The sequence below is a fragment of the Haliotis rufescens genome, unplaced genomic scaffold, assembly GCF_023055435.1.
Source record: "Haliotis rufescens isolate VD_foot unplaced genomic scaffold, xgHalRufe1.0.p SCAF_5, whole genome shotgun sequence".
In the NCBI taxonomy this organism is placed as follows: Eukaryota; Metazoa; Mollusca; class Gastropoda; order Lepetellida; family Haliotidae; genus Haliotis; species Haliotis rufescens.
Window position 1 is genome coordinate 47,008,240 of NW_025964223.1, and position 13,190 is coordinate 47,021,429.

The window sequence follows — 13,190 nt, forward strand, 5'->3', positions numbered from 1 at the left end:
CCCCCCCCCAACATGAACTGACACAAATATTTGGGAAAACTCTGGGAACACTGTAATTCCATTGTGACAGCTGATGAATTACAGCCATTTATTAATATCTTCCTTCATCCCTCTAGTCAGCCTGATATGATAATTTGCTCTCTTTATATTTATTGTTGAATCTTTTAATCGCCTCGAAAAAGGCGTCCCATGGGGATTTCTCACTAGCAAAATTGTGACATAGCGACATGACGGTGTCAAGAGCGCCTTGGCAATGATTAGGTTTGGGTGAGTGAGTGAGTGAGTGAATACGGTTTTTACGCCGCTTTTAGCAATATTCCAGCAATATCACGGCGGGGGACACCAGAAATGGGCTTCACACATTGTACCCATGTCGGGAATCGAACCCGGGTCTTTGGCATGACGAGCGAACGCTTTAACCACTAGGCTACCCGACCGCCCCAGGTTTGGGTGAGCTACCAAAAAGAAAGTCATCCAAAAAGTGAAGTAATGCCCCTTGTTTCAACCTGCGTTGAGTAGCCCAGTGCATAAAACTTGCTACTTTTACAAACACTGCAAACAGCTGGTGCAGTGCTTCGCCGACGTCGCTACCCCCTCGCTGAACGACTTTCCTCTTTCTGCCAGACCCTCTAGTCTGAACAACTAGCCCTGCCTGCCGACCCTGAGGATCTTGGTATACCCTTTTCCCGTGGCATATCGAACTGGCAGACTGTTAATCTTGATATAAAATGGCTAAATTGCTTAATTGCGGAGCGTGCAAAATGTGTTGTGTCTGTCTTTAGCGCAACATGAACGGCAAGGATTAACAGGTGACAACTGCACGTTAATTAGACAGAGTTACCCCCCTTTCCCCATAGAATGAAACCGGTAGTAGACTTCAACTACTATAGAATGCCGCTGAAGAAATCGTCACAAGAACCCGCAGATTTGAACATATAACCCCGATTCTAGAGAACCTACACTGGCTGCCGATACGTGCACGCCTTGACTACAAACTTCTCCTCTTTGCCTACAAATGTGTGAACCATCTAGCTCCAGTCTACTTGACAGAACTGATTCCACCTTACAAGAATGTGCGCTCTCTGCGGCCCCAAAATCAGCTTCCTCTAACATTGCCACCTGTGAAGACGTCATCATTCTCATAATCTGCATGAGATCCTTCGCCTGCACAGCAAGCTCCAAGTGGAATGAACTCCCTCTCTCCATAAAGACTTCGTCATCACTCTCCTGCTTCAAGAAAAACATCAAGACAGACCTGTTGAAAATACTCTCAATGACTATAAGTTTCTTTGCAGCGCACAGATAACTTATGCACAGTGAATGCTGCGCTATACAAATGTAAATATTATTATTAGGGTTCTATGCCTAAAAGGCAAGGAAGGGCCCTATTGTAATCGTTCGATTTAGGGCTCTAAGCCCATGCTTGACTTAAGAGGCGATTATCGGGATCGGGTGGTCGGGCTCCCTGAATTGCTACTTAATTTCCCAATTGCCAAATGCTACCGTACCTTACTTTTGACGGCATTGTTAAAAGCAAACCATTTGAGGATTCGAGCATGAGAATTTGAGATGGGTTGAGAACAGCCTTGGACACCCAGCAAATGAAAATGTCATAGCGGCGATGTCCACAACCGGTGCTTACATTTGACGGCGTTGGTACAAGCAAACCATTTGAGGATTCGAACATGGTCGAGGTCAAACATGGGTTTAGAAGGTAAAGGGTACACCCCGGAACCATCAATTTCATAGCGGCGATGTCCCGCAAGCGCTGCATTCATTAAACGGCGTTGGCGTCGGCGTTTTTTGGTCCAATCATAACTCAAAAACTACAGCTCAGAATCTCTTCAAAATTTGCACGAAGATTCCCAATGTCTTGAAGCAGATACACAAAAATCCCAAGGCCGTAGGCCCAACGACCAAGGGCGGATAACCAAAAAACAAGTATTTTTTTAAGATTTATTTTGCCCTATTGCTCCCCAACCTCTTATCCGATTACTTTCAAAATTTGCATGTGTTAGCTGCTTTAGGTGCTTTTGTGTTCTGTGACTTTGGCCATTGGTAACGTGGTTTAGTAGCCATATTAAATTCAAGGTTTTCACAGTGTTTTTTGGGTACATGTCTTCTAAAGCATAGAACTCTGAATCCACTAAATGAAATGCTTACAAACATTCTGAGAATTGTCACCATTCACAACACATCATAACTGTAATAGCTGTCATTGGATAACTCTTCTAGTTGTGGCCATATTGGATTTTGATTTTGATCATTTTTTACACCGACATTTTAAAGGTCATATCTTGTAAGGTTCTTGACAGAAACTATTGAAAGTTTGTATGGAGTTAGTTTCACATATGTACCTCATTTTTTTTTTCTTGGTTGCATGCTAAAAATAACATCGCTTGCTTGTCTTAAGAAGCCATTATCGGGATCGGGTGGTCAGGCTCCCTGACTTGCTACTTCATTTCCCAATTGTCAAACGCTGTCGTACCTTATTTTTGACGGCATTGTTAAAAGCAAACCATTTGAGGATTCGAACTTAGTCTAGGTGAGTGAGTTAAGATTTAACGTCACATCGGCAGTATTTTAGCCATATCGTGACGATGGTCTAGGTTGGAAATGGGTTTTTCAATTTTGTAGCGGTTATGTCCTGCAAAACGGTGATTATCTTTTGAATGAGAGGGTACTAGCAAACACTTTGACGATTCGAACATGAGGATTCGTGGTCGGAGATAGGTTTAGAACAGCCTTGGACACCCGGCAAATGAAAATCTCATAGCGGCGATGTCCGCAACCGGTGCCTACATTTGACGGCGTTGGTACAAGCAAACAATTTGAGGATTCGAACATGGTCGAAGTCAAACATGGGTTAAGAACTCACTGGGACACATGTGGTGATGTCTCACAAGCGATTCCTTACATTTGACGGCGATTGTACAAGCATACCATTTGAGGATTCGAACATTGCCGAAGTCGGAAATTGATTAAAACACCATTGGACACGCAGGCACAATTTCGTAGCGGCGATGTTCAACAAGCGCTGTATTCATTAGACGGCGTTGGCACAAGCAAACCATGTAAGGATTCGAAAATGGTCGAGGTCGGAAATGAGTTAAGTAGCCCTCTGGCACTCCGGCAAAGGCCAATTTTGTATCGACAATTTTCTGCAAGCGGTGACTATCTATTGAAGGCGTTGGTACAAGCAAACCATTTGAGGATTCGAACATGGTCGAGGTCTGAAATGTGTTTAAGACACCCTGGGACCCTCCTGCACATGCCATTTCAGTAGCGGTGATATGCCGCAATCGGTGCCTTCATATTTATGGCAGACGGCGTTGGCCCAAGCAAACCATTTCAGGATTCAAAAATGAACGAGGACTGAAATGGGTTGCGAACACCCAAGGATGCTCCGGCACCCACCAATTTCGACAAAACGGTCCAGTGAAAGATCAAATTATTAATTACATTATATAATTCGAATGTGCACTGTATTTATAAAGTGGATTCAAGTAGGCTCGAACTAAATGACTCAGTGGTATGAGAAATCATAGAGCCCGACATCGCTGTTAGGCTCATCATCAGCTCAGGGCCCTTGCCCCCTCTACACGCAGCCTAGACAGCGAATGGGACTTCTCCCAGGTAGCGCTGCCTAGTAAAACCCACCCAGAACTTTTCGGAGAATGTGTTTACCAATTGGTAAATATAAGCGATTGACGGAAGAGCGAGGGTGGTGGAATCTATTGTCTAACATGGTTTTCGTGTGAGGGTGTCAATACTCTGAATTTCTGGTTTCGTCCACTCAACAACACCAAAAGAATACGAAAGGACGGGCACAGCATAAGTACTTGTGGCTTTGACTTTATTGCGAGCATTCAACTCTGAACTCCAGATTTTCTTTAGTCTACATTTGTACTCTGCCCGATGTTTGCCCTTGATATGAGCATTCTGGAGTTTGTCCCTAATCTGCATCCCTAAGTACGTATAGGCCGGCTGACCTTCCACAAGATGGTCAATAACACCTCCTCCAAGTATAGTGACTGAGCCTCCCTCTTCTACCTTGCCATGTTTCAAATGAAGAATGTTGCATTTGTCGAGTCCTAAGGACATGCCGATATCATTAGAAAAGGACTCGTCAAGGAGAATCTGTTTTTTAGTGTAGATCCTCGAGCTCCATTGGCAATAAGTTCAAGGTCATCCATGTAAAGGAGGTGAGTAAGGGGTGTTGGGGATCTGTGCTTAGGAGGTCCCGGGTGATAACCTTCCTCTTTGCTGAGCAAAGGATTTAGTGACAAACAGAAGAGCAAAGGGCTAAAAGAATCGCCATGAAATATTCCTCTTCTGATAGAAATGGGTTCCGAAGTCACCACCTGCCCCTGCGAATACATCTCAAGTTGAGTTGACCAGCAATTCATTAAAGACTTGAGTAAAACAAGTAGTTTCAATTCCAGTGACCTCAAAATCCATTATTATTATTATCATTATTATTATTAGTATTATTAGTATTATTATTATTATTATTGAATTTGATTATTATACTAATGATATAATACACTCAGCCTCACTCACAGTCCTAAGGCAGGGCGGGACAACTTAGGAATGGCCAGGAGTCCGAACTTGACCACACAGAAGGAAGCGAGCTACAAAAACATGTTTTATATCATTGGAAAGCTCTCGAGGAGTCGAATCCAAATAATGTGTGTCCCAGTGTGTTCACATGTTCATAAGCTCAAAAATTGGCTCAGAAAATGCATTACTGCAGAAATTTCTGGCCGAATTTTTTTTTTCTGCAGAAATTTCTGGCAGTATTTTTTTTTTTCTACAGAAATTTCTGGCCGAATTTTTTTTTTTCTACAGAAATTTCTGGCCGAATTTTTTTCTGCAGTAATATTTAGCAGAATTATTTTAATTAAGGAGAAATAAGATTCAATCATTGGATAGTTTGAATTGAATTCAGCAATTGAAGATATTTATCTTGGTATTATATTTACCAAATTTATCAAGAAAAGTTGACGTCACTCGAATTAAACAATGGAACAACATGTTGGCCTCATACCTTTGTATACTAGACAGATGCAAATCATTGAACCTTGAGCTTACCCTATAATTATCTAAATTATTATGAGAATTTCAGTGACCATCTTCAATGGCCTTTTGACGACTTTGAAGTGTACAACATTAAAGGTGAATGTGATTCTCAAAAAATAAATTTCATAATTATTCCATGGGGCCAACCAAATATATAATCCCCAGTTGGAATTCAAAGAAACAACCTACATGTGATATACGGTACTCTGAAAGTAGGTTAACTTCAGACATCGAAAAAAATAGAACACAACCAAGATTTTACAATATAACTGCATATATTGTTTCGTAAATTTCATTGTGCACATCTCATCTTATATATGTATATATATATACAATTCTAAATACACAGCTTTACTAAGAAACAAAAACATACAAAGTACAAAACTCCTGCAATGCAATCCTCGGCAATATCTCAGCCACATAGCTTAGACAAAAAATATGTTCATTTCAGCAAAACTTGCTGCTCCTTCTTTATTGTTCTGATACTGACGCTTGTCTTCGGTGCTTTGTCAGAGTGATCTGAAAGTAAAGAAAAAAATGTAAAGAATATGAGAACATAATTAAAATCACAGTGCATCTATACAATAAAAGCAAAAATAGTAACCTCATGAAGTTGGGTTGTTTCTCTGCCCACATTACACATATTCTAAGTAACGCTGACTAACCCTAATATTACACATCACAATACATATTTCAAAAGAAATGCAATATTTATTGAAATCACCTTTGATTGTTTTTGCAGTTTTTCATTGTTCTTCTCTATTGCCTCTTGAACTTTAGTTGGGAGGGTTGTCGCTTCCCTTGGGGCAGGCATGAAGGGCTTGAAGTCTGATAGCTTGGTGGTGGGCGTCCGGATGTCCCCAATCTTGAAGGAGGGCATCGCGGGTTGTTGCAGGCTTCTGTCTAAGTTCCCTTGCACTAAACACTAAACAGTTGATCCAAATCTTCATGCGTGTGCCCCACCATGAGAAAGAAAGTTTCACCTGAAAATAGTATTTACATCAGTATTATCACTATGAAAACAAATCAAATTGTACAAAACTTGTTTATTTTTACAGAATATTGATTTGAATATTGAGAGAAAAATCAGTCTTGTGCATTTAAAAAGTTTCAACATTGTGTGCAGATTCTTTTATACTTAGGATGAGCAACTGGACATGAAATACTTGCTTCAAAACAATTCTAATGTGGTTTAAAACAATTTACATAAATTATAAAAATATTAACCACATGTGACTTCAGCATTTACTTTGAATTGTATAGTATAGCCTCAAGGAATAAATATGCTATACATGATATTGTATGTGGAGTCATATACCAATAATTTCATTGATAACTATCTTCATGATAGCACTAAAAGTGATACCTTGGATTGCAGCGTCCACTTTTGACTGGCCGACAAAGTCTTGCAGCTTTACTGGTCCTGGAAATGTCAAATAAATATTTGAACAATACATAAATTGCAACTTTAATGTAATTGGATAGTCATACAAATATAACAATTGCCAATTTCCATTCTCAAAAATCCACAATTCCTCCAAAATTAGACAAGACTACCAGACAAACATTGAATTTATTCAACAGGCCCGTACCAAGCATTTAGCTAAGACAAAGATAAATTTCTATCCTTCTAAACGTGTGTTACAAATATAATGTACAAACAAATGTCTTGACATACATGGCACGATCCCATTACAAAACAAATCCCATTACATCCTTTACTAATAATATTGGACAAACTACAATAACGTAACCCATATATGTGCACTGTGGATACTAAGCTCCACTGGTTTCTAAATAAGAATCTACATAACTCCCTACCAATAGGATATGTAGACAGTAATATATGTTTTGGTTTGGTTTGTTGTTTACCGCCGCATTCAGCAATATTCCACCTATATGACAGCGGTCTGTAATTAATCGAATCTGGACCAGACATTTCAGAGATTCATATCATGAGCATCAATGCAGGTCAGCGAGCCTGACCACGCAATACTGTTAGTCGCCTCTTAAGACAAGCATAGAATTCACTGGGGGATTAGTGCACTTTACCGGGCGCACTTTTTCAGATCCAATTAGAGCTGTTGGGGCTCGAACGCGCTTCGCCGACTCACCGGCTCTGCTAATTAATGCGTTAATTAGCCGACGCTCTACCACTGGACCACAGGCGCTATCATTGTAATCAGTGCTCGTTTAACAGGTCATTAGAATCACCATTGACATGCATGTGTAATTGAGTAAACAATGAATTGCGCATGCGTGTGACGTCACGGCCCGCTTTCCCATTCATCTTTTCTTGAAACCACACCCGCAATTGTTTATGTCAACAACCAATGGGATTAACTGAATTAACGCTTGAAAAAGTAAAAATTTATGGCTAACCCTTGCCCAAAGCCAGCTAACCCTAATGACCGAAAAACGGGTGTTGGATCGTAAAGACGTGTAAGTTTCCCTAAGACCTAGAACGGGTGTTTGATCGTAAAGATGTCTAAGTTTCCCTAAGACCGAGAACGGGTGTTTGATTGTAAAGATGTGTAAGTTTCCCTAAGACCGAAAACGGGTGTTGGATCGTTAAGCGAGAGTCACCAGAGCGTGAGGCACGGTAACGGTATAACGAGACAGCGTGGCACTATAGCGCGGTAATTGAGCGGATGGTAGAGCTCGGGCTGCGCCCGGTAAACTGCATTGTTGCCCAGAAATTCGAGAAGAAAATTCGCGAAATTCGATATCGACATGTCCTCTCAAAACGAAGAAAGGGTTCTATCACTAGGTCCACGCGAGAGTATGTCTCGTAAACTTGCCTAGCCCTACGCCTACTGTTAGCATCACCGAGTAGACCGAGCCACCCACCAACTCGCACCCTAATTAAGTCATGGCCCTGTGGGCAACGAGGGCAACACTTACCTGGTATACTACGTACGTAACACCAATATAATGCCACGCGAAGCCATATATATATAAAGGCTACACAATCCGCGTATGTTCGCAGAGCCCTGGCTCTTCCGCTCTTCCTTTCCTAGCTCATGTTGACATTTTGATAAAAAAAAAACATGCACCGTGCTTTGATTCCGAAACGAAATTTAAATTGGCAACACAGTCGGTGGTGGTAAAAAAACCCAGCGCAACGAAGCCGATGGAGTACCTCACCCCTACATTTGCCGTACCAGTTTATTTTCGCGTTCGTAGCTCAACTCTACCTAATAGTGCCGATGCAATAAATGAACTATAGTTAACGACATTGCACATAAGCATTACTTACCAATTTCAGTGTTTTTCCTTTTGGGCAGATTTCTTGAAGAAAGATGTCTGCCTTGACTGTTGATGACGTTGGTAAGATCTGTAATAGGGTAGCAACATGTTCAGTGAATATGTTCATAAAGAAACCATGACCCAAACAGAAGGCAAAGGTTCTTCAAGATATATACAGTGTTTGGTGTACAAAAATAGAATAAAATGCCTTACCCATGTCAACGTTGTTGAAGCAGAGCTGGTGAACCCTCCTCAAGGCATCCAGAGCTTCTCACTGCGACCAGAACTTTCGATGTGATTTACCGACTTGTTGAATAGTTATCGTTTGATCGTCTGACAGAACGTTCTCGACGATTTAACGATATTTAACGATACCTGATTAGGGTTAAATCTATATATACCATTTTTATGGTCGGGCGTCCACGGCTGATTGGTATATCAAATCAAACACAAGGGTGTATATCATGCCCCTGAGTGTTCACGCCTCACTGGGTGGTCACGTAATAAGGTGTGGCACCAGCATCTCGGGTTACAATTTGATATTAATTCAAGTACTCCACTGATAATGTACATAGGTAGTTAACTTAATTACATTCAGTTTTGTCCGACAAGGAGCGAGTTTACTTTTTTTTAGACACAGACTTTGTAACAGGCTCTTCCCCTGGAAACACATATATTGTAAATAAATATTTTGCCGTTTCCATCAACTTTATCACGTGATGTTCTATAACTGTTGTCTTGTACACTATCCATAGTGTAAGTCAGCTGGCTCGAGGAATTTTCATATAGTATTATCATTAACCAACATACCCTATGCAACAGTTATGTTGCTACCCAGACAAAACTATTTTTATATTCTATGTTAAATGTAAACGATCAGTTTTTATTATAAATACAAAACCACCTTTTAAGCGGTAATACCTATCACGCATTAAACAACATATATGAACAACCATGTGATTATAAAGTCTCACGTTGGTTCCTCCGTGCAACTTCATGCCTGACTTACATTCATATTGTTCTTTCACCACACTTACGCTTCTCCAAATTTAGAAAGAAGCTGTGTACACAGTGTTCTTGCGAGTTACAATAACGCGTCCGGTTTGGCGGCAACTTCAAAGAGTGGACATATGGTTGCTCCTTCAGGTAGCTATAATTACCCTCTCTATAATGCAATGTCGTATTATCCATTTGTAATGAATGATAGTAACACTAAATCGGATTGGATTCAGTTAAATCTACATTTCTCAAGGTCTCTAACATCGAGATTTGAAATATCTTTCATGTAATTACCTTCTTTGTCATGTGACTTGTATATATTCGTGTATATTCAGAATCGTGCCTACGCACAATGTCTTTGAACAATGGCACAAGCAACGTGGTCTCTTTCTGTAAAACATAGCACTCTTTATTTCAGCCACAGCAAAGATCCCGAACCACGTGCAGTCAGCAGAGTTACAGCGTCTGGTAACCGTCTTGCAGTTACGACACAGGTAAGACGTCAAAATATTTATTGTTTTATTTCTGGAAACGCCGACCCTAGAGCGTGGAATTTTGGTACCACGGTTATTTCATATAACAACAACCAAATAACAACCTGTACTCCGAACAGTGAATGTGTGGCTCTGCTGCCATGCGAAACGCGTTTTGTAAGAGTCTAATTTTAGTGTATTTATTTCTACCACTTTTGATAAAAATACGCAAACAATCTAATCTGAAAAGGAGATATCTCCATCCCCTATGGTGTTATTGCGACTTGTATACTGTCTACATGTACATTAGGCAACTTATTGTAGCTGTATGGCGACACTTGTAGTGTATCTATGTGACCATGAATTTGCCTGTGGTGATCAGTGAAAGTGAAAACACGGAAAATTACAAAATACCAATCCATGCAGTATTTTGATGATTTACATGCGAGTTTTCTATTATTTATAACGTTAGAAATATTTAGATAAAAATAACTTTATAGACCCTATGTTTATTAATATAACAAATTGTTGTATTAATGTTTTCCTAAAATAAACATATATATCATCTTTTCTTATTGCCCCATCAAAGCTGGTGCTGAGACAATATAGAATACCCAAACGACGCATATTGTACGTGCCGTGCCGCCAGACTTCCTGCCAACTTGGCAATTAAATATCCTCGGGTATTGTCACTTCATACGGTGATACATTGTCTCGCGCACGTGGTCGGTGGGTTTTGTCTATCAGCGCCACGATCACGTGATCGTTTTGTTAATTACTCTGTGTTACGGTCTCGCCGATCCTAAACTTTCAAAGCCTTCAATAAAATTTATGAGATCATTATCTTATCTTTATTCCGACTGAATCCACCTTTATTTCAGACGCCCCCTCACACACACACTCCCAATGCAAATTCACTGAGGCTTGACCGTTACCAATTAACAGCTGTCAATTAAACAGTTCTAAGTAGTATGTTATCGAATATATTGAAAACCTTTAGCGTGCTACTTTAAGGGAGGGGGGGGGGGGGGGGGGGGGGGGGGGTTAAAGGAGGGTGTTGGTTGTTCACAGGGTTACTCGACAATCACAATGTATACCGGTATTTCAATAATTGTATGATATATTTAGTCCTTGGGCAGCCCCAATCTAAAAACAACAATAAAATCCGAACTCTCACCGACTCCCTTAGTGGACTAAAAGCCCTCCAAAACAAAAATACCAAAAAACGACCTAAATTAATAAACCAAATACTTAAAAGCTCCGACGACCTAACAAAAGCAGGCAAACAAATAACCTTCTTGTGGATCCCCGCCCACGTAGGAATTTACGGCAACGAAAGCGCCGATAAAGCAGCTAAATTATCTCTCAAAATACCAGTAATAAGCCTAAACCTACCCATCTCAAAATCAGAAATTAAAAGTGTAAACAAACAAAAAATAACCATAAAATGGCATAATCAATATCAAAACTCAAATAGCCAAATCAAAAAAGTGCTCAGAAAACCACTAGCCAAAACCTAAAATCCTACACCTCTCTAAAAAAATTGACAGATTTATTACAAAACTCCAAACAGGACACACGAACCTAAATAACCACCTAAAAAAACTTAAAAGACACATCACAGGCAACTGCCCCGACTGCAAACAACCCGAAACCACAGAACACGCACTCATCCACTGCACCCACTACCAAACACACAGAACCACACTACAAACCACCCTCAATCTAAATAAGGTTCCTACTCTAGATGAAATACTAAACCCTCAAAACTTCAAGGCCCTAGGCGTATTCCTAATCAAAACAGACCTAATTAAGCGCATCTAAAAACCAATTTTTCCACCAATCCAAAATCCAATAAACATACAAACACCCACCTCACCCGGCTCCCTTAGTTCCCTCCTCCACCCACCTCGGCATTTATTCCAAATTTAAAAATTCCACAACTTCAATATAAGCAACCCCTAAAACCCCCCTCTTGGGTTGCACACATCACTTTCACCCTTTTCGGAATACAATAAATGGTCCGGCCAGTCCCGTGTGCGAAATACGCTACAGTCGGAAAGCGCACGTTAAATCTCCTATATCAGTCAGTCAGACCCCAGTGTTTCATATCATTTTCCCACCAAACTAAAAAAGAATAACCCCCAACTGGATATGTTTCGTTTCGTCTGTCGATTCATATTTTGGAAGGGGAACCACTCCGGCTTATGCAGCACACACATTTGGGAAGGTTGCTTCAATAATAATAATTCTTCTTACCATGGTTTCACAGTCGTTCGGAACTTTTTTAAGATCTGACATCAGATTATGCTGTCCGAAAAGACAGGCCTATCGGAAATTCGAACTTGAACAGCAACGCCAAAACCACATTCCGCCGCAGTGACCAGCTGCTGATGACATAGACTAGGCTAGCTTTACACTAAGTCTTGTACCAGGCTGTCCCCTCTGGGTAGTAGGTCTGGTCTCTCCTTTGTCCTTGGACCCCCTTTCCGATCATAAGGCTTGAGTACCCCTTGCCAATGAAACACGTGTTTACCATCCTTTTACCTTAGAGCACCCATTTACGACACATGGGGTTAGTTTTGAGTTCGGTTATGGTTTAGAAGTCTCTTGATATAAACATATTTATTTCCATAAAGTGGAGGGATTGGCAAACATGCAAATTTTGCTTATCTGAATGCCTCTCCCAAACATGATACATAAGTCTCTTTTAACGAATTAATACAATTTAATTTTCGCAGTATACTCATCCTTATATAATTTCAGCTTCATGACAGTGTGAACACTGAGTGCCCCCTACACAAGTATGTAGTCACTGACAACTTATGGAGTGACCTATACAAAACGGAAGATGCAGACGACTAGCACAAGCACGCACGCACACACACACTCACACGCACGCACGCACATGCTATATAAGTGCAATTATCTTGGACGCGACATTCAACCCAATTTCAACTCACCTCACTTACCTTAATTTGTTCATGTGCCTAAAGCTTGTGGAATGTGTCAATTACTGAAATAAGCATTTTAATGTTTTTTTCATATCTTTTCAGAATATGTGCACATAGCTTTCAATGACCAGACGAAAAAAAGAATTCATTTCAAGTATGTTGAGAAGAAAACGTAAGTAAAGCACACTATTTACATTCATAATACATTTTATTCCGCAGGCTCTATTGTAAAGTTAAACTCTAGCTGCGTATAGGCTGCCATTATCCATTATATTAGACAATATGGATCCACTCATCTATACATCTATTTTCTTTTGTGACAGGACCCATCTCTGAAAAAATCACCTCACCCAAGAAAATACGACTCATTCATGAGAATGAAAAGTGCAAAGTCTCCCAAGTAATTGTCTTGTAATATAGCATGTGAATAAAT

The 13,190-nt window shown here is 40.3% G+C and overlaps 1 long non-coding RNA gene across 2 annotated transcripts; it reads right to left on the reverse strand.

Annotated features, from left to right (window-relative positions):
* Positions 1-5,338: 5,338 nt before the first annotated feature.
* LOC124150970 lies at positions 5,339-9,110 on the reverse strand. Of its 2 annotated transcripts, XR_007218362.1 has the most exons (5): positions 8,545-9,110; positions 8,342-8,419; positions 6,449-6,505; positions 5,807-6,065; positions 5,339-5,601 (listed from the first exon to the last, which is right to left on the reverse strand). It is a non-coding gene; the product is annotated as an uncharacterized LOC124150970 (long non-coding RNA). The 2 variants fall into 2 exon arrangements; XR_007218361.1 differs by having other exon boundaries at positions 8,342-9,105.
* Positions 9,111-13,190: the final 4,080 nt, after the last annotated feature.